Below are 24,625 nucleotides of genomic sequence, written 5' to 3' on the forward strand. Positions count from 1 at the left end.
TCGTGTGTTCTTTCTTCTGTGTCGCTCCGCACAGACCGGACAAGTTTAAGTGGGCGTGCAATGGATTATGGTCATTGTAATTAATTACCATGGTTCTGCGCTAAACTATGTCTACTGTCTATCTCTACTACATCACACAGTTCAGGCTTCATCTGATTTACCTCTACAGAAACTGCACTTTGAGCTCACAGAAAAAACCTAGACTGAAATGTAATTCAAATAATTTAACCGATGCTGGTCAACTAATTGTTTAAAAAATACCCGACATTTCGGTTAATCGCTCAGCATTTTACAGTAGGTATGGGGTTCATTTCTGCTCACTCGTGGCCAAAGAGCTCTATTTTCATGTCATTTAACCAAAGCACAGGATCCAATGCTGTTTAGCAAACTCCAGGCGTTTACATTTGTTGGATGACATGAAAATAGAGCTCTTTGGCAATGCACACCAGTGGTGGGTGTATGCATGCTATGATATTTTCTCACATTTCCTATTGCGTTACAAGTTGGACGCAAGCAGGAGAAACGACAACCAAACTATTGAAATCTCTGTACAAGCGTGCATTGAAAGTTTTTGATCAGAAACCAAATTATTATTGTTATTAAATTTCCAAGCTGTCTGTCACGTTCTGACCTTAGTTCCTTTGTTATGTCTTTATTTTAGTTTGGTCAGGGCGTGAGTTGGGGTGGGCATTCTGTTGTTTTTCTATGTTTTGTTCTGGTATGGTTCTCAGAGGCAGGTGTCAGTCGTTGTCTCTGATTGGGAGCCATATTTAAGTAGCGTGTTTTTCATTGTGTTTTGTGGGTGATTATATTTTCTGTTCTGGGTTTTGTTTCACCGTACAAGAGTGTTCGTTTGTCGTTGTATTGTTTTTGTTCAGTGTTCATTTTTCATATTAAACAATATGGACACTTACCACGCTGCGCATTGGTCCTCTTCTTCCAACCACGACAAGCATTACTGTCCCTCATACCATCACGATCACCTAATCATCCCCAGTTTACAATTGGCTCATTCATCCCCCTCTCCCCTGAAATTATTCCCCAGGTCATTGCTGTAACTGAGAACCTGTTCAGTCAACTTACCTGGTAAAATATTTGTTAAAAAAATTWATCACCACCATTGTTTGATTCTCGAGAAACTATTTTGTTAAGTTTGGAAAGTTTCTGTAAATGTTTTAAATCAAACGATGCTTTTTAAATGTTTACATGGACTTGCTCCACAACCCTTAAGTAGTCAAGTTACTGCTTTGCTATCTATATGGTCACATACTAGGGGAGAGTTTGTGTAGAATAGTTTTAGGTGAGACCACACATCACAATCGTATCAAGTTCACTTTCCCTCAACAAATTATTTATCAGCAAAGTCTGTGCTAGTGGGAAAATAAGTGTTWATTTTTACATTGCTATTGGACCTGTAATTTGTAAAAACCCATAGCAAAAAACAGCAACAAAATAATTTCCTAAAAAATATACACTGCTAAGTTTGGGGTCACTTAGAAATGTCCTTGTTTTTGAAAGAAAAGCAATTTYTTTGCCCATTTAAATTAACAACAATTTGATCAGAAATACAGTGTAGACATTGTTAATGTTGTAAATGACTATTGTAGCTGGAAACGGCAGATTTTTTTATGGAATATCTACATAGGCGTACAGAAGCCCATTATCATAAACCATCACTCCTGTGTTCCAATGGCACGTTGTGTTAGCTAATCAGAGTTTATAATTTTAAAAGGCTAATTGATCATTAGAAAACCCTTTTGTAATTATGTTAGCACAGCTGAAAACTGTTCTGATTAAAGAAGCAATAAAACTGTCCGCCTTTCGACTAGTTGAGTATCTGGAGCATCAGCATTTGTGGGTTCGATTACAGGCTCAAAAGGGCCAGAAACGAAGCACTTGCTTCTGAAACTCAGTCTATTCTTGTTCTGAGAAATGAAAGCTATTCCATGCGAGAAATTGCCAAGAAACTGAAGATCTCGTACAACGCTGTGTACTTCTCCCGTCACAGAACAGGGCAAACTGTCTCTAACCAGAACAGAAAGAGGAGAGGCCCCGGTGCACAATTGAGCAAGAGGACAAGTACATTAGAGGTGTCTAGTTTGAGAAACAGACGCCTCACAAGTCCTCAACTGGCAGCTTCATTAAATAGTTCCCGCAAAACAGTCTCAACGTAAACGGTGAAGAGGCGACTCCGGGATGCTGGCCTTCTAGGCAGAGTTGCAAAGAAAAAGCCATATCTCAGACTGGCCAATAAAGATTAAGATGGGCAATAGAACACAAACACTAGACAGAGGAACTATGCCTAGAAGTTCAGCATCCCGGAGTCGCCTCTTCACTGTTGACGTTGAGGCTGGTGTTCTGCAGGTACAATTTAATGAAGCTGCCAGTTGAGGACTTGTGAGGCGTCTTTCTCAAACTAGACACTAATGCACTTGTCCTCTTGCTCAGTTGTGCACCGGGACCTCCCTCTTTCTATTCTTCAAAGTGACCCCAAACTTTTGAACAGTAGTGTATATTTGTTGTTGCTGTGTTTTGCTATGGGGTTTCACAAGTTTTAGGTTCAATAGCAATGTTTCCAATGATTATTATGTACAATGTCTTGACTTCTGGGTGGAAACTTGTCTGTATGTCCTGACCTGTTTTTTGTTATAATTTTTATTTTATTCACCAAACTGGTTCCGCTTAAATTAAGTGCAGCTTATAAAGGCTTCATAAAGCGTTCATAAGCACTATACAAATGTGTCACAAATCATCTAACTATGTCATGCTTTATAAAGGGATCATAAATGTGGCATAACTGTGTGACTTAATTACCAATGGCAAATGTGTCATAACCCACTAGGTTGAATATGACAAACATGTGCTTTATAAAGGGTGACATGTTTGGCTTCAGAATGACACATGCTCCAAAGAGAAGTCATGTTAGTCACACCAGGCAACACTTACCTTGATGAAAGCCCCCAACATAAAGAGAATGAAAGTAGCTTTCTTCTGGAATCAAGTTACATGTTCCTCAGTTCACAAACAGCAATATAAGGAGCCATACTGTGCAGTGCTGGGCCCAGTCAGGTCTCCCCCGCTGAAAGATCAGCCACAAAATGTTGGCACCATTGTAACAGGTTGTAATCGAGCCCTGGTCTCCAGCATGGGACAGAACGGGAATACCTTGTGGCTAGGCAGTCTCAGGTAGGACTATTCGAAATCATCTTGGCTCTGACACACACACACACACACACAAATGCAAGCTTTGCAGGTCCATCAACCCATTTAAATACCTCTCACAACCTACAGTTAACCTGTGGATCTTGGGAACCTTCATAAATCAGCAGAACATTTATAAACAATGTATTAACACGTCATGTGGTGTCCTGTAATACTTTGTTTGAAGTGCGACACCTTCGGTAATTCATAACACATCCATAAAGACTCTGTCGCGTGACAGTGTACTTACTGTACTTTAAAGTCAGACACCTTTTGGTCATTCATAACACACACATCTTAATGAGGCAAACTTAAGAAATCATCACTATCAGCTAAAACAAATAAACATTCAAGAGAAGTTTAAACCATACATTTCCTTTTATTTTTACATTTTAAACCCTTTCCATTAATACCCCACCCTCATTTATCACATCTCTAACACATTGGATGGCAAGTTAAAACAATACAAATACATGGAGTTTCCAAAAGTCCAGCAATGCAATTACATTGAACATTACACAGGGTTGTGAATAGTGTTGCTTGTCCCGGAGCTGGCGAAAAAACGGTTCTTGCCTCTCTGCCTGCTGGTGGTACTGCATGTTGGTTCCAAGATGGCGTAGCAGTCAGACGTCTTTGTCTTGTCTCGTCTCGGCTCATGTATATATCTTTTTATATACACTGCTCAAAAAAATAAAGGGAACACTTAAACAACACAATGTAACTCCAAGTCAATGACACTTCTGTGAAATCAAACTGTCCACTTAGGAAGCAACACTGATTGACAATAAATTTCACATGATGTTGTGCAAATGGAATAGACAAAAGATGGAAACTTATAGGCAATTAGCAAGACACCCCCAATAAAGGAGTGGTTCTGCAGGTGGTGACCACAGACCACTTCTCAGTTCCTATGCTTCCTGGCTGATGTTTTGGTCACTTTTGAATGCTGGCGGTGCTTTCACTCTAGTGGTAACATGAGACGGAGTTACAACCCTCACAAGTGGCTCAGGTAGTGCAGCTCATCCAGGATGGCACATCAATGCGAGCTGTGGCAAGAAGGTTTGCTGTGTCTGTCAGCGTAGTGTCCAGAGCATGGAGGCGCTACCAGGAGACAGGCCAGAACATCAGGAGACGTGGAGGAGGCCGTGGAGGGCAACAACCAGCAGCAGGACCGCTACCTCCGCCTTTGTGCAAGGAGGAGCACTGCCAGAGCCCTGCAAAATGACCTCCAGCGGGCCACAAATGTGCATGTGTCTGCTCAAACGGTCAGAAACAGACTCCATGAGGGTGGTATGAGGGCCCGACGTCCACAGGTGGGGGTTGTGCTTACAGCCCAACACCGTGCAGGACGTTTGCATTTGCCAGAGAACACCAAGATTGGCAAATTCGCCACTGGCGCCTGTGCTTTCACAGATGAAAGCAGGTTCACACTGAGCACGTGACAGACGTGACAGAGTCTGGATACGCGTGGAGAATGTTCTTCTGCCTGCAACATCCTCCAGCATGACCGGTTTGGCGGTGGGTCAGTCATGGTGTGGGGTGGCATTTTCTTGGGGCCGCACAGCCCTCCATGTGCTCGCCAGAGGTAGCCTGACTGCCATTAGGTACCGAGATGAGATCCTCAGACCCCTTGTGAGACCATATGCTGGTGCGGTTGGCCCTGGGTTCCTCCTAATGCAGACAATGCTAGACCTCATGTGGCTGGAGTGTTGTCAGCAGTTCCTGCAAGAGGAAGGCATTGATGCTATGGACCGCCCGTTCCCCAGACCTGAATCCAATTGAGCACATCTGGGACATCATGTCTCGCTCCATCCACCAACGCCACGTTCCACCACAGACTGTCCAGGAGTTGGCGGATGCTTTAGTCCAGGTCTGGGAGGAGATCCCTCAGGAGACCATCCGCCACCTCATCAGGAGCATGCCCAGTGCTACTGTAGGGAGGTCATACAGGCACGTGGAGGCCACACACACTACTGAGCCTCATTTTGACTTGTTTTAAGGACATTACATCAAAGTTGGATCAGCCTGTAGTGTGGTTTTCCACTTAAATTTTGAGTGTGACTCCAAATCCAGACCTCCATGGGTTGATAAATGTCATTTCCATTGATCATTTTTGTGTGATTTTGTTGTCAGCACATTCAACTATGTAAAGAAAAAAGTGTTTAATAAGAATATTTCATTCAGATCTAGGATGTGTTATTTTAGTGTTCCCTTTATTTTTTGGAGCAGTGTATTTCTCTTCGCATTCTTTTTAATATTTTTCCTAAACCTCAACTTCAAAATACTCCCCTATAACCCGCCTCAGCCAATGTGGTGTGGATCTGTTTTTTTTCTTCTAAAGTTTTTCTATTTACCTCCGAACTGGAATACCTCAACTGAAGCTAGCTAGCTAAMTAGCTATCAGCTATCAGTCAGCTAACCGTTAGCTCGGAAAGCTCTTGCCAGTTCGTACAACGCGTTTCAAACCAGAGCATATCGGACCCATTTTTCTCTCCATATCCCCGGATTACTACTGCAAACTCTGAACCTTTTCATCTGGATCATGGCAGCTAGCTAACCGCAACCCGGATTGACTACTCCTGGCTAATGTTTCCGTCCCGGAGCAAGCACCAACTAGCCCATGCTAGACCCATCTCCCGGCTAGGGCTCCTGGGCTACTCCTGAAGCCCACTCCTCGGCTACAATATCCGGACCCCTTCTACTGCCGGTACGGGGCATGGAACCCCGCCAATCCTTCACGACTGGAATACCGACAATCTACCCGAGGAACCCAACAGGCGCGACGTCCCCTGAAGGCCCATGCTAACTGCGGCCTGCTAGCTATCTATAGCATATTGGACTGTTAGCTGATCCACCGGCCAGTTTCTTGGACCACTATGCCCATTTTGCCAATTGGACTTGGACCCCTCTGCTACTTGGAACCCTACTAATTCCACGACTGGTCTATCGACATCACCGCACGAGGAGGCAAAAATAGACTTTTCCCCATTATGCTAGCTTGCTAGGGAGGAGGTCATGTTCCAAGCACACTAAGACAGTCGTGAAGAGGGCATGACAAAACCTATTCCCCCTCAGGAGACTGAAAATATTTGACATGGGTCCTCAGATCCTCAAAAGGTTCTACAGCTGCACCATCGAGAGCATACTGACGGGTTGCATCACTGCCTGGTATGGCAACTGCTCRACCCCCTACCGCAAGGCACTACAGAGGGTAGTGCGAACGGACCAGTACATCACTGGGGCCAAGCTTCCTGCCATCCAGGACCTCTATACCAGGCGTTGTCAGAGGAAGGCCCTAAAAATGGTCAAAGACTCCAGCCACCCTAGTCATAGATTGTTCTCTCTGCTACCACACGACAAGTGGTACCGGAGCGACAAGTCTAGGTCCAAGAGGCTTCTAAACAGCCCCTACCCCCAAGCCATAAGACTCCTGAACATCTAATCAAATTGCTACCCAGACTATTTGCACTCCCCCCCCTACGCTGCTGCTACTCTTATTATCTATGCATAGTGACTTTAATAACTCTACCTACATGTACATATTACTTCAATTACCTTGACTAACAGGTGCCCCTGCACATTGACTCTGTACTGTATATAGCCTAGCTATTATTATTTTACTGCTGCTCTTTAATTATTTGGTACTTCTAATTCTTTTTTTGTTGGTATTTTTCTTAACTGCATCGTTGGTTAAGGGCTTGTAAGTTAGCATTTCACTGTTGTATTTGGCACATGTGACATAACATTTGATGTGGTTTAAGCATTGTTGTGAGCATRGAATATCAAATTTAGCTCTTTTTTAAAGCGAAAACTAGAAAACTTTGGGGGGGGAAATGAATTAGGCAAAACATAACTGATTTTAATGCGCCCCACCAATGTTTTTAAAGGGCCCTACCAAAAACGTTATGTTTTTATGTTTAGCCTAATTTGACCAAAAACTGTTGTTTATCTAGGCGTCTAATTTCCCCAAAAAACATCTGGTGTAGAGCAGGGTTTCCCAAAATCTGTTTCAACGCATCTTTTCTGAAGTGTACTGAGACTTATGTTTTGTTGTACGTTGCACCTGTTCAAATAAATGTAATAATAAATACAAATATAGCTGCAAGCAGCAATGAACGGGGTTCACAGGATGACAGAAAGGACACAAGATCAGTTGGATAACAAAGCAACTAATCAGTTCCTACATGACAATCTTCCTTTATGTGCAATCAGTAAAAGCATTACCGGCCTCCCGAGTGGCGCAGCGTTCTAAGGCGTCACTACAGACCAGAGTTCAATCCCAGGCTGTGTCGCAGCTGGCCGTGACTGGGAGACCATGAGGCAGCGCCCAATTGGCCCTGCGTTTTCTGGATTAGGGGAGGGTTTGACCGGCTGGGATGTCCTTGTCCTATAGCGCTCAAGCGACTCCTTGTGACGGGCTGGGGGCACGCTGACACAGTCGCCAGTTGTACAGTGTTTCCTCTGACACATTGGTGCAGCTTGCATCCGGGTTAAGTGAGCAGTGTGTCAAGCAGTGCTGCTTGGCAGGGTCGTGTTTCGGAGGACGCATGCCTCAACCTTCGCCTCTCCTAAGTCCGTACGGGAGTTTCAGTGWTGTAACTACCAATTTGGATAGGAGAAAAAAAGAGGTAAAAAGTAAAATATTATAATAAAAAGCATTACCATGCTTTTCTCAATATCACAACAATGATATTGAAGTTTAGTCTAGTGCTGTAACTTTTTTTAAATTCATTAGTGACTAATTCTATATAACAAATCTGGAGCCAATCTGATTTATGGTTCAAGAAAATAAGATTTTTAAAGCATTTTTAACATTAGCATATGTGCTAACGTGCATCTATAGTTACAGTGCAGCCATATTTGAATGCATCAACTATTTTAGACTGATGTAATGAGTCTAAATACAACATCTGGAGTGAATCTGACATATGGTTCATGATGAGAAATGATTGCAGATTATTTTTAGCATATTCAAAGAATTACTAGTTAATAGCTTCCTTGTTTTTTGAGATCAATACCACATTCAGTGTGGTTCATCTTAGGGACGTCCATGATAGCGATGACATGATTCAAGTTGATAGGCCACTTTGGAGTTGATTTATGGTGGTTTAAATTAACACGTAACAGATTTTTTTATTTGTAAATAAATCTATTTTTTTTTCACCAATCCCTTAGCTTTTCTCAAACTACAGTAAGTCAGGGCTACAGACTGAAACCATTTAATCACATTTTGCGACCCTTTGACTTGGCTGTGCGAGTTACATTTGAAATAGGTTGTACTTGTGCAAGCTGCACACTCTACCTGGTCACCTCAATCAAAACGTCCTGTTTTATGGGATGTTAAAACCATGAATTTGTTCAACAGTAAAGTGCATTATCCTCATGATTCCTGTAATAAGTGTCTGCCCTGCCGCTGTTCCTGCCTGTTTCGCTGGGGCTGGCTGTTGTAATGAACGGGCCTCACACACTCTCCCACTCGTGTGCCCTCATGATTGTAAAACATTTTTAAATGTTAAAAATAAAAACGACTTTGGAAGCAACTACATTAGTCCATATTGAAGAGAGGATGGTCTCAGCTTTCTGTAGATATACTTTTTATTTCTTAACGATCATTATTGAGCTCAAAGCACACTGTTTTACAATGAAGATATCTGATATGGCTTTGAAATACGGAGCGTGCTAACTTGCGTATCGGCCATTGTGAATGCAGTAGCCCTCATTACAATGTTTTTATTAGGACGTTACATTTACTGTTAGATGGCTACTAGCAGTAGGTGTTATATTCACAGTTAGTGATCTAGCTAATGTGTTTTGAGTTTCCACTACCACAGGTGGTAAATTGGCACCAATTCAATTAGGCCTATATTTAAAATTAGTGCACATAATGATAAAGGCAAACTCATCTATATGGAGAGAAAAAATCTGAACATTCTGGAGCCCTATTTTGACAGTAAAATACAACCAAAAGTAAACCCAAAATTCATGACAGTCACTGGATTAGGTTGCATATCAAAATATGTTGAATCATGCATTCCTACTTGGACACGTTACAGTAGATGTAACAACCTACTTTGTAAGCCTCATACTACCGACATGCGTAATTAGAATTAAGTATTTGGAGCATATTTCTGCATATTAGCATATGTGCTAATATGCATTTACTGGTATAGTGTGGCCATTGAATGCATCAACATTCTTTTCTCAAACTCTTTAGGGACTATTTTGATGAGTCCAAAGACCAAATTTGGAGTGAGTCTGACTTTTTAGTCAATGAGAAGATTTTGTAATGATTTTTGTAAGCATTAGTGTTACATGGTTAAAAATGTGAATCGTTTCCTTATTTTTTAAGATATCAATGCCAAACTTAACATGGTTCACTGACGACCTTAAGTTGTTGATAGGCCATTGTGGAGTGGATTTACAAAGGATTTAAATGGACATGTAAAATCTGATTTTCTGATTTGTCAATAACTCAGCCATCTCTTAACCAATCCCTTAGTTCTCAAACTAAGTTAAAAGCCCAGTGCAGTCAAAAATGTGATTTCCCTGTGTTTTAATATACCTTATATTTCCACACTATGAGGTTGGAATAACACTGAAATTATGACAATTATGATAATGCCTTTTAGTGTAAGCGCTGTTTGAAAATACATTTCAGCCTGTTTTGTTGGGATGGAGTTTTGGCCTGCCTGGTGACAACACCAGGTGCTAAATCAGTTAATAGACCAATAAGAGTTCCAAACGTCTGCCAATAATGGATATTTTTTTGTTTTCTTTTTGACCATTTTAATTGAAAACAATCAAAGGTACCTAATTGTTAACCAGAAAATATTTGATTTTGAGATTTWAAAAAAAAACGGCTGCATTAGACCTTTTTAAATGTGCTACACCTAGAATTTCCTAGAACTTTTGTCCTATGTGGAATCGAGGTGAATTACAACAGCACAAGGCTGCATTCGAAACCAATCACACCCTCATCCCATTTCCCCGTACGTGGTGGAGACTCACGCATGAGCTTTTTACTTTCGGTTTTAGGCCACCGGCTTCAAACAGCTGTAAAAGCATACTTTTTTTGTGTATTTAGATGATACAATGATTCTCACAAACTGACAATGAGWAAACAGTGTAGAATTTTAGTAACCAGGAAATGACAGAGTGATTTCTACATGGACCGCTTGACCCGATTTCCACAAGATAACACAGCCACAAAGTCAAAACAGCTTTCCCATTTTGATAACAGATGCTGCTCCGACGGGAGAAATCAATAGGTGAATATCACAGCCAATCACAACACTGGCGGATAAATAATACTGTGAAACACGATCATTCCACTATTACTGTAGATATATTATGGAATTCTGATGAGCAACCCAAAGTTGTGGCAAAATGGCTTAAGGACAACAAAGTCAAGGTATTGGAGTGGCCATCACAAAGCCCTGACCTCAATCCCATAGAACATTTGTGGGCTGAATTGAAAAGGTGTGCGAGCAAGGAGGCATACAAAGAAATTCACCCAACTTATTGTGGGAAGCTTGTGGAAGGCTACCCGAAACGTTTGACCCATGTTAAGCAATTTAAAGGCAATGCTACCAATTACTAATTGAGTGTATGTAAACTTCTGACCCACTGGGAATGTGATGGAAGAAATTAAAGCTGAAATAAATAAATCTCTACTATTATTCTGACATTTCACATTCTTAAAATAAAGTGGTGATCCTAACTGACCTAAGACACTGTAGGCTACACCTCAGTAAGCACGGACCGATGCTGATGCCTTTTGGGCGTCTTTTTTGGATGCAGTCCAGACCAGCCTTTCCACGGACATTGGTTTTTGGTCCGGACAAAATCTGAATCAGTCATAGACGTCTATGTTTGGTTCAGATTTGGTGCGGTCCAAACCGGCCTTGATTTCATCATCTCCGGACATCGATTTTTTTGTCCGGTCTTTGATTAGGCCCAAACATCGACGTCTATAAATTACGTCTTTTCAACTTTCATTCAGAACCCAAAATGTGCGTGATTTCAACATCCAAAAAATGCATAGTTTCAACCTTCATTCAGAACTGAAAATAAACCTGATTTCAAYATCCAGAAAATACGTTTTTATTTCAATGTCTGGGAAAAATGCATTTTCTTAGTCCTGGAAAATACATATTTTCACCTTCAGAACCTAACACGGAACCCAAACCGTCTGCGTGCGTGCGCTATCGTGCATAAATGTATTTTGTCCCCCTACACCAAACGCAATCACGACACGCAGGTTAAAATATCAAAACAAACTCTGAACCAATGACATTAATTTGGGGACAGGTCGAAAAGCATTAAACATGTATGGCAATTTAGCTAGTTAGCTTGCACTTGCTAGCTAATTTGTCCTATTTAGCTAGCTTGCTGTTGCTAGTTAATTTGTCCTGGGATATAAACATTGAGTTGTCATTTTACCTGAAATGCACAAGGTCCTCTACTCCGGCAATTAATCCACACATAAAACGGCCAACCGAATCATTTCTAGTCATCTTTTCTCCTTTCAGGATTTTTCATCTTTGAACTTATATGGTGATTGCATCTAAACTTTCATAGTATTACCACGACGACCGGCAAAACATTTCGTCTTTCAATCACCACGTGGGTATAACCAATGAGATGGCACGTGGGTACCTGCTTCTATAAACCAATGAGGAGATGGGAGAGGCAGTACTTTCAGCGCGATCTGCGTCAGAAATAGAAAGGAGTTATATTTTAGCCCTTGGCATCGCAGACGCTCGCGAGCAGTGTGGGTGCAATAATTGAATAACATGGATTTCTACATTTATTTTGAGAAGCTCGCGCACGCGACGTGTCCGGTCTGGTCAGCATGTAACTTCAACGCCTGGAAAATACGTGTTTTAGACTTAATTTTGCTTACTGGGACTATCCTAGTTTTGCAGGGTTGGCATTTTTTGGTCTTGCCTAGGGCGTCAGAACGGCAAGGACCGGCCTTGCCGGGAGTCATAAACCTCTTTAGGGGCATGTATTTTCAGCATACCGATGCATGGTCTTTTTCCCCTTCCATATAAAGTATTTAAAGCACAACTGAAGGCAACAAACAACTTCTCTGATAAAAAAAACTCCCTATGTGGCATCGATATTAGTCAAACATTGTAGTGTCAAAATTGACTGCAGTGTAAATATAATAATTTTGGTCATAAAGTCAATCTCATCCAAAAGTTCATCATGACCTACTTGAGCATTGGTTTTTGATTTTGACATTGCAAACTTGCCCAGTAACACGGGATACACAGCTGCGGTGATTGCACTCTATCCAATGCTACCGCAGAACACACAGACTGAGACTGACATGCCCAGCAGCACAGCGGATTGGACTTAGTTTACATAAGAGAGCACGTCGCACATTTTTTACTTATTAAATACCGTAGCTAGATATAAAACTGCGCGACTAAAACTTCCTCTGCAAAAACTTCTAATTTAATTACAAAATTCTTGAGTTATTAGATGCATTCTTACTACTTTGAAGAACTGATACTGGCATTGTTCCTATGGTGACTCATGGGAGACACATCAGTAACTGCCACATCAAACCACAACGCCAAGACTGAAATCTAGTTTCTTAATTAGCAACAGAGAAACACATGCGGAATCTGTGCTTTCAGTTGCTCTTTAATAATACAATTATACTGCTTAAAAATGATGGAATGCATATCAGTAGCATCGTTGAAATGTAATTAAACTTAGGATTAACCATAATTTTAATTGAATAAAAGTTCCCCCATAAACTAAGATTTAACAACTTCCACTTGTCAATGTTTTGTTTTCTTTGTTGGAGGACTGGAAGCATATTGATATTCACTATCTTATCTAACTCTAATGTGAACATAATCCCCAGATAATTCATACCCTTGAAATTAAAAGGGGTTAACCATAGCTGATGGGAATATTGTAGAGACTGGCATAGCCTCAGATTTATGCCAATTAGCCTTGTATCCAGAAATAATAGAACATATCTCCACAGTTTTGAGCAGTGGTTGGATCAATGACATGAAGTTTTTAAAATCAGCAACACAATGTCATCAGCATATAAGAACAAATTGTATTCCTCTCCCTCATTATATACTTGTTGAATATCAGGGTTTCCCCTTATAGAGATCGCCAGAGGTTCTATCGCTATCAAAAACAGTAAAGGAGAGAGAGGGTCCTCCAGTTTTGTAGATCTAGATAAATAAACAATTGCAAAATCATTCCATTCGTCTGTACAGCTGTCATCGGACCTGAAATACAGGACATCAATTCATAAACCCAGAACCAAAACCTAATCTACTGAGGACAAACTTGAGAAACCAGGGTAGATTTATTCAGCCACAAACGTCTGAAGCTATCACTTGAGTTCCTATTTTTGACACAGCCAACCTGGTCAGTGTGGATGATATCTGGAATAGTTCTCCAGTCTAGAAGCAATACTCTTAGTATCTTTCCATCCACATTACTAAGGTTGACAGGTCTATAACTTCCAGTGCGGTCAGGTCTTTATCCTTTTTGGTGATTGAAGTTAAAGCCAGGCGTACACTACACAATTTTGGTACTGATTTTAGATGTTCCAGACAAGTTTTTGTGATCGGGCACAAAATCCCCATGTCGYTGCCTACACAGGGCGCGCAGCCGTCACCAATTCTCATTTAATGTGAGCAAGTCAGAGATACAATCTGAGGGCTACTGATCCCATCTTTGAGCAGTCCCAGACATCCCAGTATTTTCAAACAAAGACAAAAAATGTAAGTGCCTTTGAGCTAGGTATGGTAGTAGATGCCAGGCGCACCGGTTTGTGTCAAGAACTGCAACGCGGCTGGGTTTTTCACACTCAACAGTTTCCCATGTGTATCGAGAATGGTCCACAACYCAAAGGACATCCAGCCAACTTGACACAACAGTGGGAAGCATTGGAGTCAACATGGGTCAGCATCGCTGTGGAACACTCAACATCTTGTAGGGTCCATGCCCCGACCAATTGTGGCTGATCTGAGGGCAAAAGTTGGGGGTGCAACTCAATATTAGGAATGTGTTCCTAATGTTTGGTGTACTCAGTGTATTTCAATATATTGTTGTATATTTGTCAATACAGCCATATACTGATAAAGTATATATGGATGACATTGTTTCCGTTAGGAAAATGTGGCACTATACAACGTGACCGGGAAGATTTTAAATTTACCTGGACCCATGTGGATTGGGTGCATAGCACATTAGGGYATCCACCCACAGTTCTCAGAATGACATAAATCACATTTAGATTATGGTAATGCATTTGCCAAAATGCAAWTTGTGGGAAAACACCATTCTAAACAGCGCACCTGATAGCGGTTCCATATGTGACAGAGATAACAAATCTCTGTTAGAAACTTAGAAAGAAGTGGAATTTAAGGTGCAACAACTAGGATGGGTTTCTGATATGAGTAGGATTGTGCTTTTGGCTTCTGAACAACTAAAAAAAGTTCATATGAAAACCAATGGAACAGCAGAGAAATGGCATAGCGGTGGGTCCAATAGGGAAGTAAATGGAAATGCATTTGCCAAAATTATAATTTCTGTCTATACCAAAATTATTAAAATCATAAAAAAATACTTCACCAGAGAGCATGACTTCACCACAGAAGAATTGACCATTAGCTTCTTTAAAAAAAATAGCTGTGGATTGTTTCAAATCACAAGCTTGTAGGCCTATGCCTATTTGGGAAGCCCGCAATTTGGGCAGAGGCCTAGCTGTCAATAGGCCTAGCTGATTATTGAGTCACAGATCCAGTCACTGGGGATTTGAACTGGCTCATGCTGTTATTCTCTTCTAACCAAGGTCAATTCTCATAAGTACTTTAATCCCACAGCAGGCTACTCAATCGCTCTTCCTTCTGTCTGACCCCTCCGTACTAATGGATGAAATAAGCCGAAAACATGGCAATAATGTGCCTTTCTAAGTCGTCCTGGTTTCTACGAGGACAACATTTCCACCTAGAGCTGTCAAAAAAGTGAACTCCCAGTAGTCACCATTGGGCTGCCAAAGAGCAAGGCATCAAATATAGTGGCTGGACGGCAAGACATGAGAGGTTTTCAATGAAAGAAGGGCACAGTCAGATGTTGAAGGCACACATCTATATCGGGATCTGTACAACATGAACTAGATCTAGTATCTATCCTTTCCTTCRTCCTGTTTTTGAAACCTGTAAATGACATTATTTTGAAATAAGAACTATAGAAGAGTGCAGACAGCCTCTGCACTCTTCTAGATAAAGCATCAAAATATTGTACCAGGTTTACTGCACATCTACTTCTATATCCTAAAAACTCAGATTGTGGAAGAATATTCCTTGGAGATTTCAGCCGTATTATAGCCTTTGCCTGATTTGTCTTATCAATGAGCCACAATTCTGAACAAAGCCATTGACTGCATCATATAGGACCTAGTTAAACGATGAACCCTTTCATTTTGTCAAAATTGGCCTTTATCTATTACCAGAACAAAGTTGTAAACATTGACTTTAATTCTGTTTGTCACAGCTTTTAAAAAAGAGTAATAGCCATTTGGTTGGGTTGTCGTTAGCGACAGTATTTTAAGTGAGAGGAGGTGGCGGCAACGGCCTTGCATCATCCTCCCAGCCAGCACATTACAAATTCAGAACAGCCATGAGGTGTGCCACGGAGCCCGGCGAACAGATGGTCCTCAAATTTGCCCTTGAATTGAGCATAATCATTCATCTGGAACTTCTGCCATATTGAATTATAATCATTGTTACCTTGTTGTGCGCAATTTGGCCAGATTGGCCTGACTATTTGGGCAGTTCGCTGGGAAGTAGCTCTGAGTTCTTTTTGAGTGTTTTGATATGGTTTGCCCTTTCAAAGTGCTGTACTTTGTGTCCCAGGCAAGAGCTGAGAACTCGAGCCAAAGGCTGCAAGCCAATAGAGCTCTGCTACCCAACATTATACATCGAGTTAGGGCCGGGAAGGGCCTGATTTTTATCATCGGCAGGTAGCTTAGTGGTTAGAGAGTTGGGTCAGTAACCGGAAGGTTGMTAGATCAAATCCCTGAGCTGACTAGGTAAAAATCTGTCRTTCTGCCCCTGAACAATGCAGTTAACCCACTGTTCCTAGGCCGTCATTGTAAATAAGAATTTGTTCTTAACTGACTTGCCTAGTTAAATATAAAAATCAACTAGAGTATTGGTAGGGCTCAGGTATCACTAAATTGACCACTAACATTTTGAATCTGAGCCATTTGCTTGTGCTCTGCTACACAGCACAGTCATATCTGATTCAGATCATAACATGGTGTCAGAAGCGCTTCGACCTCATCAAATATAAGACCGGACTATTTCACAGAAAATAATGGTCTTTGAGTTTCGTCAGAGTTTAGAGTGGCAAAGTAGCTCACAGCTTTCTCATGCCTCATTGAGGAGAGCAGCCCAAGCGGAGCCATTCCTATGCATGCAGAGCGAATTGCCTGCGCGCAGGGAGCGAGAGCGAGTGACAGACAGAGAAGAGCATCTAATGGTTTTTACTAACTAAGGAATTTATTTCTAATTTTGGGTTTCGGGCAGGTCTGGGTTTTAMATTTGGCARAAGCAATCAGGCCTGAATGTCACGGGTATGGTTAGGGCTCAGGCTTAAAATTCATGCCCGTGCAGGGTTCTCCATCCCAAATGACACACTATTCCCTATATACACTGTACCAAATACCCTAGTTTCAGACTCCTAATTACCCTGACACCTCATTAGACTCTAGCCACTTCCATGCCAGTTTGAAGAACTTAGGTGTTTTATCTCTGAACACTGGTTTCTCCACCGAACACTGGTTTCTCCTCCATCCTGACTGCCAATGTGTCCAGCCTGAGACATGACCGGTATTTAACATAATACAAAACTCCCCATCAAAATACRTCAGTTTGAGCTAGAGATATGTTTTTTTTGACACTATATAAGAGTACTTGAGGTTTGGGGCAAAGCATTGAAATCTGTATCAGAGGCACAGTGTCACGATCGTCGTAGTGAGGAGACCAAGGCGCAGCGTGATGTGAATACATTCTTTTTTTTAAATAAAAAAATGAATGAACCACTAAACAAACGTGCCACTAATTACAACACGTGCTGACATGCAACTACACATAGACAACTACCCACACAGACAGGTGGGAAAAGGCAACCTTAAGTGTGGGTCTCAATCAGAGACAACGATAGACAGCTGCCTCTGATTGAGAACCACACCCGGCCAAACACACAGAAATACAAATCATAGAAAAAAGAACATAGAATGCCCACCCAAATCACACCCTGACCAAACCAAAATAGAGACATAAAAGCTATCTACGGTCAGAGCGTGACACACAGTTTATTCCAGTTCAGAGAATTATGAATCGCTGTACATATTGCCTGTATAACGTGCAGTTTGCCAGGACTACAGAGACAGTAACTGTGGTAGTACCAGTTTCAAGCAGGGCTGCTTTTTAGGCGTTTATTTTTWAAATTTTATTTCACCTTTATTTCACCAGGTAGGCAAGTTGAGAACAAGTTCTCATTTACAAATGCGACCTGGCCAAGATAAAGCAAAGCATTTCGACACATACAACACAGAGTTATACATGGAGTAAAACAAACATACAGTCAATAATACAGTAGAAAAATAAGTCTATATACAATGTGAGCAAATGAGGTGAGATAAGGGAGGTAAAGGCAAAAAAAGGCCATGGTGGCGAAGTAAATACAATATAGCAAGTAAAACACTGGAATGGTAGATTTGCAGTGGAAGAATGTGTGAAGTAGAAATAGAAATAATGGGGTGCAAAGGAGCAAAATAAATAAATAAATACAGTAGGGGAAGAGGTAGTTGTTTGGGCTAAATTATAGATGGGCTATGTACAGGTGCAGTAATCTGTGAGCTGCTCTGACAGCTGGTGCTTATAGCTAGTGAGGGAGATAAGTGTTTCCAGTTTCAGAGATTTTTGTAGTTCGTTCCAGTCATTGGCAGCAGAGAACTGGAAGGAGAGGCAGCCAAAGGAGGAATTGGCTTTGGGGGTGACCAGAGAGATATACCTGCTGGAGCGCGTGCTACAGGTGGGTGCTGCTATGGTGACCAGCGAGCTGAGATAAGGGGGGACTTTACCTAGCAGGGTCTTGTAGATGACCTGGAGCCAGTGGGTTTGGCGACGAGTATGAAGCGAGGGCCAGCCAACGAGAGCGTACATGTCGCAGTGGTGGGTAGTATATGGGGCTTTGGTGACAAAACGGATGGGACTGATAGACTGCATACAATTTATTGAGTAGGGTATTGGAGGCTATTTTGTAAATGAYATCRCCGAAGTYRAGGATCGGTAGGATGGTCAGTTTTACAAGGGTATGTTTGGCAGCATGAGTGAAGGATGCTTTGTTGCGRAATAGGAAGCCAACTCTAGATTTAACTTTGGATTGGAGATGTTTGATGTGAGTCTGGAAGGAGAGTTTACAGTCTAACCAGACACCTAGCTATTTGTAGTTGTCCACATATTCTAAGTCAGAACCGTCCAGAGTAGTGATGCTGGACGGTCGGGCAGGTGCAGGCAGCGATTGGTTGAAGAGCATGCATTTAGTTTTACTTGTATTTAAGAGCACTTGGAGTCCACAGAAGGAGAGTTGTATGGCATTGAAGCTCGTCTGGAGGGTTGTTAAACACAGTGTCCAAAGAAGGGCCAGAAGTATACAGAATGGTGTCGTCTGCGGAGAGGTGGATCAGAGACTCACCAGCAGCAAGAGCGACATCATTGATGTATACAGAGAAGAGAGTCGGCCCAAGAATTGAACCCTGTGGCACCCCCATAGAGACTGCCAGAGGCCTGGACAACAGGCCCTCCGATTTGACACACTGAACTCTATCAGAGAAGTAGTTGGTGAACCAGGCGAGGCAATCATTTGAGAAACCAAGGCTATCGAGTCTGCCGATGAGGATGTGGTGATTGACAGAGTCGAAAGCCTTGGCCAGGTCAATAAATACGGCTGCACAGTATTTTTTCAAATCGATGGCGGTTAAGATATCGTTTAGGATCTTGAGCGTAGCTGAGGTGCACCCATGACCAGCTCTGAAATCAGATTGCATAGTGGAGAAGGTGCGGTGGGATTTGAAATGGTCTGTAATCTGTTTGTTGACTTGGCTTTCGAAGACCTTAGAAAGGCAGGGTAGGATAGATATAGGTCTGTAGCAGTTTGGGTCAAGAGTGTCCCCGCTTTAGAAGTGGGGCTGCCGCAGCTGCTTTCCAATCTTTGGGAATCTCAGACGACACGAAAGCATGGTTGAACAGGCTAGTAATAGGGGTTGCAACAATTTCGGCAGATCATTTTAGAAAGAAAGGGTCCAGATTGTCTAGCCCGGCTGATTTGTAGGGGGCCAGATTTTGGACCTTTCAGAACATCAGCTGACTGGATTTGGGAGAAGGAGAAATGGGGAAGGCTTGGGCGAGTTGCTGTGGCGTGTGCAGTGCTGTTGACCGGGGTAGGGGTAGCCAGGTGGAAAGCATGGCCAGCCGTAGAAAAATGCTTATTGAAATTCTCAATTATAGTGGATTTATCTGTGGTGACAGAGTTTCCTATCCTCAGTGCAGTGGGCAGCTGGGAGGAGGTGTTCTTATTCTCCATGGACTTTACAGTGTCCCAGAACTTTTTTGAGTTTGTGTTGCAGGAAATACATATCTGCTTGAAAAAGCTAGCCTTGGCTTTTCTAACTGCCTGTGTATATTGGTTTCTAACTTCCCTGAAAAGTTGCATATCACGGGGGCTGTCCGATGCTAATGCAGAACGCCACAGGATGTTTTTGTGTTGGTTAAGGGCAGTTCGGTCTGCGCATGAGAACCAAGCGGGCGTATATCTGTTCCTGGTTCTTAAATTTCTTGAATGGGCATGCTTATTTTAGATGGTGAGGAAGGCTTTTTTTAAATAACCAGGCATCCTCTACAGATGGGATGAGGTCAATATTCTTCCAGGATACCTGGGCCAGGTCGATTAGAAAGGCCTGCTCGCTGAAGTGTTTCAGGGAGCATTTAACATTCTTACATTTAAGTCATTTAGCAGACGCTCTTATCCAGAGCGACTTACAAATTGGTGCATTCACCTTATGATATCAGTGGAACAACCACTTTCACATATAGTGCATCTAACTCTTTTAAGGGGGAGGGGGTTAGAAGGATTACTTTATTCCTATCCTAGGTATTCCTTAAAGAGGTGGGGTTCTCAGTGTCTCCGGAAGGTGGTGATTGACTCGCTGACCTGGCGTCGTGAGGGAGTTGTTCCACCATTGGGGTGCCAGGCAGCGAACAGTTTTGACCTGGGCTGCAGCGCGGAACTGTACTTCCTCAGAGGTAGGAGCGGAGCGAGGCCAGAGGTGGGATGAACGCAGTGCCCTTGTTGGTGTAGGGCTGATCAGAGCCTGAAGGTACGGAGGTGCCGTTCCCCTCACAGCTCCGTAGGCAAGCACCATGTCCTTGTAGCGGATGCGAGCCTTCAACTGGAAGCAGTGGAAGAGCGGAGGAGCGGGGGTGACGTGAAGAGAACTTGCGGGAAGGTTGAACCACCAGACGGGCTGCGGCGTTCTGGATGAGTTGTAGGGTTGAATAGCACAGGCAGGGAGCCCAGCCAACAGCGAGTTGCAGTAATCCAGACGGGAGATGACAAGTGCCTGGATTAGGACCTGCGCCGCCTTCCTGTGTGAGGCAGGTCGTACTCTGCGAATGTTGAGAGCATCGAACCTACAGGAACGGGTCACCGCCTTGATGTGAGTTGAGACGACAGGGTGTTTGCCAGGATCACGCCAAGTTCTTAGCACACTCGGAGGAGGACACAATGGAGTTGTCAACCGTGATGGCGAGATCATGGAACGGGCAGTCCTTCCCCGGGAGGAAGAGCAGCTCCGTCTTGCGAGTTCAGCTTGAGGGTGGTGATCCGTCATCCACACTGATATGTCTGCCAGACATGCAGAGATGCGATTCGCACTGGTTATCAGAGGGGGGAAAGGAGAAGATTAATTGTGTGTCGTCTGCATAGCAATGATAGGAGAGACCATGTGAGGAGTATGACAGAGCCAAGTGACTTGGTGTATAGCGAGAATAGGAGAGGGCTAGAACAGCAGGCCCTGGGGACACCAGTCGGTGAGAGCACGTGGTGCGGAGACAGATTCTCGCCACGCCACCTGGTAGGAGCGGACCTGTCAGGTAGGACGCAATCCAAGCGTGGGCCGCGCCGGAGATGCCCAGCTCGGGAGAGGTGGAGAGGAGGATCTGATGGTTCACAGTATCAAGGCAGCCGATAGGTCTAGAAGGATGAGAGCAGAGGAGAGAGAGTTAGCTTAGCAGCGCTTCCTAGGTGTAGAGGCAGATGCTTGGAATTAAGTGGTAGAAAGTGGCTTTAGCAGCAGAGACAGAAGAGGAGGAATGTAGAGAGGAGGGAGTGAAAGGATGCCAGGTCCGCAGGGAGGCGAGTTTTCCTCCATTTTCGCTCGGCTGCGCCGGAGCCCTGTTCTGTTGAGCTCGCAGATGAGTCGTCAGCCACGAGCAGGAGGGGAGGACCGAGCCGGCCTGGAGGATAGGGGACATAGAGAGTCAAAGATGCAGAAAGGGAGGGAGGGAGGGTTGAGGAGGCAGAATCAGGAGATAGGTTTGAGAGAAGGTTGAGCAGAGGGAAGAGATGATAGGAGTGGAAGAGGATGAGGAGTAGCGGGGGAAGAGAGCGGAAGGTTGGGACGGCGCGATACATCCGAGTAGCGCGGCGTGAGGTGTTGGATGAGAGCGGAGGGAAACGGATACAAGGTACGTGGTCGGAGACTTGGAGGGGAGTTGCAATGAGATTAGTGGAAGAACAGCATCTAGTAAGATGAGGTCAAGCGTATTCCTCGCCTTGTGAGTAGGGGGGGAAGGTGAGAGGGTAGGGTCAAAAGAGGAGAAGAGTGAGAAAGAAGGAGGCAGAGAGGAATGAGTCAAAGGTAGACGTGGGAGGTATTAAAGTCACCGCAGAACTGTGAGAGGTGAGCATTCTCAGGAAAGAGAACTCAGGGCGTCAAGCTCATTTGATGAACTCTCAAGGAACACCTGGAGGGCCGATAAATGATAAGGATGGTAACTGTGACAGCATGGATTTCAAAGGAGGCGATAGACAGATGGGGTCAGGGGAGAAAAGGAGAGAATGTGCCACTTGGAGAGATGAGGATCCCAGTGCCCACCACCCCGCTGACCAGAAGCTCTCGGGGTGTGCGAGAACACGTGGGCAGACGAGAGAGAGGCAGTAGGATAGCAGTGTTATCAGTGGTAATCCATGTTTCGCCTGCGGTGCCAAGAAGTCGAGGGACTGAGAGGACGCATAGGGCTGAGATGAACTCTGCCATTGTTGGCCGCAGATCGGCAGTTCCAGAGGCTGCCGGAGACCTGGAACTCCACGTGGGTCGTGGCGCTGGAACCACCAGGTTAGGGGTAGCGGCGGCCACGCGGTGTGAAGCGTTTGTATGGTCTGTGCAGAGAGGAGGAAGAGGGATAGACAGACACATAGTTGACAGCGGCTACAGAAAGAGGCTACGCTAATGCAAAGGAGATTAGAATGACAAGTGGACTACACCGTCTCGAATGTTCAGAAAGTTAAGCTTACGTTGCAAAAATAAAATAAAATCTTATTGACTAAAAAGTGATATAGTACTGGCTTGCGCGGTGAAGTAGGCTGGCTAGCAGTGCTGCCGTTGTTGACTTTGTTGTTAAAGTGTAGCTGGCTAGAACCTCTAACTGGCTAGGTAACCTCGACAATTTCTTCAAAACTACACAATTATCTTATGATACAAGGACAGCAAGGACAACTGATGTCTAGCTAACACTCGCTAATCAAGTTCGTTCCGTTGCTAATGTAAGTTGTAATGTGAGTTTCTACAGTGCTGCTATCGGGTAGAAGTTGGCTAGCTAGCGAGTGTAGCTAGCAGTGTTGACTAGGTTAGCGGAGAACGGCAGCGCCGGCGGCGAGGAAAATGAATCGTGGCATAGCTAACGCCGAATAATTACTCTAAACTACTCTAAGCTACACAATTATCTTAGATACAAAGATAGCAAAGACAACTATGTAGCTAGCTAACACTACACTAATCAAGTCGTTCCGTTGTAATGTAATCGTTTCTGCAGTGCTGCTATTCGGTGGCTAGCTGGCTAGCTAGCAGTGTTGACTACGTTACGTTACGACGAAAATAGGCTGGCTAGCGAACCTCAATAACTACACAATTATCTTTGATACAAAGACGGCTATGTAGCTAGCTAAGATCAAACAAATCAAACCGTTGTACTGTAATGAAAATGAAAATGAAATGGTAATACTACCTGTGAAGCGGAATGCGAAGCGGAGCAGAAAGCGAAATTTAACAGTGATAACAGTGATGAGTGGAGGTCGTTTGACCGCTGACCTATTGCGGATGCAGGCAATGAGGCAGTGATCGCTGAGATCTTGGCTGATAACAGCAGAGGTGTATTTAGAGGGCAAGTTGGTTAGGATGATATCTCTGAGGGTGCCCGTGTTTTTAYGGCTTTGGGGTGGTTCCTGGTAGGTTCATTGATAATTTGTGTGAGATTGAGGGCATCAAGCTTAGATTGTAGGATGGCTGGGGTGTTAAGCATGTCCCAGTTTAGGTCACCTAGCAGCACGAGCTCTGAAGATAGATGGGGGGCAATCAGTTCACATATGGTGTCCAGAGCACAGCGTTAGGCTACTTGGAGATGAAACTATGAGAAATCAAGGGGCCTAGCTTTGGAAATTTGAGAGTAAAGTTAGTTTATTTCTTAAATTGTTTTTGTTTATTTTATAAAGTATCATAATTTTTTATACAACTTATTATACATTTTTTATGTTAATCTCAATTGTCAACCAGCCTTTTTAGCTTGGCCTTTAATCAATGACGGCTTTGTGTTTTATGTTCTTTGATAACATTTGATCTCTTTTATTGCCGTGCTTGTTTTTTAATTTTATTGTTTTAAGTGTGTTGCTATTTTAAATGCACTTCAAATAAATTCGAAATGAAGTTTGATTAGATATTGGATCTTTAATTGATAATTGTATGAATATAGACTCCATTAACTTTATAGTCTATCATTCTTAAGACATTTTTAAAATGTGTGAACTAGGTTAAAGACCTAAATTGGCCTGAATTGGGGCGTTATATGAGTACAATAAGACAAGGTGTTAGGGGCTATTAGCATGACCTTCCAGAGCCGACTAATCAAAACTGATCCAGCTCTGTTTTTATTCTGACTTCTCAATACTGAGCTTCTACTACATATCATTAAAGATATTCTCCCTTGCACGTACACACTCGGAAACAGACCATTTTACGCATTGATAGTACACTACTTTTGACMAGAGCTTTATGGGCCCTGGTCAAAAGTAGTGCACTATATAGTAAATGGAGTGT

General features: G+C 43.1%; 1 protein-coding gene across 1 annotated transcript in view; it reads left to right on the plus strand.

Annotated features, from left to right (window-relative positions):
* The window catches only part of LOC111961861 (N-terminal EF-hand calcium-binding protein 1-like), a 72,093-nt gene that overhangs the window by 12,282 nt on the left and 35,186 nt on the right, over positions 1-24,625 (plus strand). The window lies entirely within an intron of this gene.

This window comes from Salvelinus sp. IW2-2015, linkage group LG1 (assembly GCF_002910315.2).
Source record: "Salvelinus sp. IW2-2015 linkage group LG1, ASM291031v2, whole genome shotgun sequence".
NCBI lineage: Eukaryota > Metazoa > Chordata > Actinopteri > Salmoniformes > Salmonidae > Salvelinus > Salvelinus sp. IW2-2015.